We start from the raw sequence: 3621 nt of genomic DNA, 5'->3' as shown, positions 1-3621 counted from the left end.
TGAACTCTTAACACAACGAGGGGCTGGACCAGCCCAAGGCCCATCCCAAGAGACCTCTCAAAAGATGGGGCAAAGACAAGCTAAACCAAACACACATTCCAGCCCTATCCAGGAGAAAGGCAAGACTGGAGACAAGCACACTTGCAGTTGGGCTTATGCCAGGAGCAAACACCCAGGTCTGGGCTTAAATGGAGTTCCTGAGCCCATGGGCAGCTGGGTGTGTGGGGGGCAGGTCCCAGGTGAACCTGCTCAGGGCAGCCAAGAGGCATCAGCACCCTCAGGGCTCTAGCTTTATGCCAGGGCTGTCCACAATATCAGGGCTGGCTCCCTTTTAAATAGCTTCTAAATTTAAGAAAATGTACAGAGAGCATTGAAAAGTCTGTATTTCTTATAAAAAACACACCTGGGCACTGAGAGGTTGGAAGATCATCCTGCTTCAAAGCATGGCACAGAAATGACTCTTCCTTCCCAGGAGCCCAGGACCCCTTCCCAGCTTCTGGCTCTCCTGGACAGAAAGACAAGGGAGGAGAATGTTCCCAGCTCAGCCTCAGGCTGCTGGGGGAGAGCCAGGAGCCTCAGCCTCCTGTCCAGCCATGCTGGCCGGGCAGAGCTCCGTGGCTGCCCGTGACTGCAAAGACAGCAGCAGCCTCCAGTGGCCAGCTGGCAAACAGCACCAGCGTGGGTCCAGTGCTCCACACCAGCGCCTCACGGACAATGTCCCATGGTCAGCACCAGCGTGGTTTCATCCCCAGAGTCCCACAGCCAGCACCACTGTGGCCTTGTGTCCCGTGTCCCATGCCAGCACCACTGTGGCCTTGTGTCCCGTGTCCCATGCCAGCACCAGTGTGTCCTTGTGTCCAGTGTCCCACAGCCAACACCACTGTGTCCTTGTGTCCCGTGTCCCACAGCCAACACCACTGTGTCCTTGTGTCCCATGTCCCACAGCCAGCACCACTGTGTCCTTGTGTCCAAGGTCCCACGGCCAACACCAGTGTGTCCTTGTGTCCCGTGTCCCATGCCAACACCAGTGTGTCCTTGTGTCCCATGTCCCACAGCCAACACCACTGTGGCCTTTTGTCCAGTGTCCCATGCCAACACCAGTGTGTCCTTGTGCCCAAGGTCCCACAGGCAGCACCTGTGTGTCCTTGTGTCCTGTGTCCCACAGCCAACACCACTGTGTCCTTTTGTCCAGTGTCCCACAGCCAGCACCAGTGTATCCTTGTGTCCCATGTCTCACGGCCAACACCTGTGTGTCCTTGTGTCCAAGGTCCCACAGCCAGCACCAGTGTGGCCTTTTGTCCAGTGTCCCACAGCCAACACCACTGTGTCCTTGTGCCCAAGGTCCCACAGGCAGCACCAGTGTGTCCGTGTGTCCAGTGTCCCACAGGCAGCACCAGTGTGGCCTTATGGCCGGCGTGGTTTCATCCTCAACGCCCCACAGCCAACACCAGCACAGTCTTGTGTCCAGCTGTCTCACAGCAAGGACCAGTGTGGCCTCACACCCATGTCTGAGATCCCACAGCCAAAACCAGTGTGGCTGTGTCTCCAGTGTCCTATAGCCACCATCAGCGTGGCTTCATCTTCTATGTCCCTGTGGCCACTGTGGCCTCATGTCCAATGTCACATGGCCCATGCCAGTGTGGCCTCACACCTGATGTCCCACAGCCATTGCCACCATGTTCTCGTGTCCAGCATGCCATGAAAATGCCCGTGTGGCCTCATGTCTGGTCACCCACAGCCAACATCAGTGTGGCCCCACACGTGGCATCACACAGCAAACACCTGTGTGGTTTCATCCCCAGCATCCCATGGTGAATTCCAGTTTGGCCTCATATCCAGTGGCCCAAGGCCACTATCAGTGTGGCCTTCAGTCCAGCATTCCCTGGTGAACACCAGTGTGGCTCCGTTCCTGACATCCCACAGCAAACACCAACAGGGCCTGGCACCCCAAGTCCCACGGCAAACACAGGCATGGTTGTGCACCCTGTGTCCTCCATGTGGCATGTCCCCACCATACATCCGAGCCCACAGGGGCTCACAGTTGGCCCAAAGCCAGAGAGGTCTCTATCATAGAATCATGGAATCACTAAAACTGGAAAAGCCCCCTGAGATCATGGTGTCCAACTGTCCCTTCAGCACTGCCAAAGCCACCACTGACCCATGTCCCCAAGTGCCACATCCACATGGCTTTTAAATCCATCCAGGGATGGGAACTCCACCACTGCCCTGCACTAATGTGGGCTGGACAACACTTCTGGGGATGAATTTTTCCCAATTTACCAATCCAAACATCCCCTGTGGCCATTTCCTCTTGACCTGTCACTTTTTTCTGGGAGAAGAGACCAACACCCCAGTGAAACCCTTTTTGCCAAAAAGCAGATTTTAATGATGAAAGATGACTTTCAGTCCACAGTGCCACTGTGTCACCAAGGCCCTCTGTGATCTCCTGACATTGCTGTGCCTGCTCCAGGTCCCCAGGTCTTCACCCTGGTTTTCCTTCTCTGCTGCACAGGGAACATCCTGCAGAGAAGGAGCCCACCCAGGTGCCTGGACAAGCTGCAAAAGAGGAGTGGATGAGCTGTTTTCTTGTTGTCTGCTTTCCCTGAGTCCTTTGAAATAATCACAAACACAGCAATTATTGCAAAGATAAAATGCCAAGGATTACAGAATCCTCAACAGGCAAAGCTCCCCATCAATTAACTAAACCAAGGCTTGCTGTAAAATATAATCCACTACAAGAAGCCACAGCAAGAGAGAATTAATTTTTTTTTAAAAAAGGCACAACAAACAAATATTTGTGGAAGAAACTGATGGGAAGGAGAGAGGAGGGATTTTTGTCAGAGATCAGTATCATTTTGGCTGGCTGTATGCCACAGGCAAGCACCAAAAATATCTCAGCGTGGTGCAAGCCAAGGCACAGTGTGAGGTTCCAGATGTAACTGAGGGACTTGTGGGTGTCATGAGTTTTGGGGCAGCACACACAAAAAAAATGGGTCAGGTTTTTAAAAGTAGTGCATAAAATTGGGGTACTCAGTCCAGTTTAGGGACACAGAACTGAAATAACTCTCTGGGATCATCAAGTCCATCCTCCCTCATCCTGTTGTTTCATTCTCTCCTCACTCCCCATGTCAGCACAAACCTCACTCCTCTCCAGGGAGGGCTGAGTCTGGGGGATGATGGAGGGGCTCCTCCTCAGGTCCCAGCTCTGCCCTCAAGAATTGATTGAAGGAACTGATGCTGAAGTTTCTCCCAGTATCATCATCCCCTTGGAACCAAATGAGTCACCAATCACTCCAATGCACTCCATCTGGGAGTAGAGGAAGCAGCACCCAAACCTCCTACTGCAACCACAGGCTGAGTGATTAATTATTATTTTAATTAAAGTTTTGCCTTGTAACTCCAGTCAGGAATCGAACATCAATATCATGGAATCAGAGAATCAGGGAATGGTTTGGAAGGAACATTAAAGCTCATCTCATCCCACTCCCTGTCATGGGCAGGAACACCTTCCACTATCCCAGGTTGCTCCAAGCCCTGTCCAACCTGGCCTGGAGCACTTCCAAGGGGAGATGTTGACCTGCAGTGAACACGTGTCCTTCTGGAGAGACCAAAACCAACACA

Source organism: Lonchura striata, chromosome 9, assembly GCF_050655825.1.
Source record: "Lonchura striata isolate lonStrDom1 chromosome 9, ASM5065582v1, whole genome shotgun sequence".
NCBI classification, from domain to species: domain Eukaryota; kingdom Metazoa; phylum Chordata; class Aves; order Passeriformes; family Estrildidae; genus Lonchura; species Lonchura striata.
Note: the sequence above shows the minus strand (reverse complement) of the source record.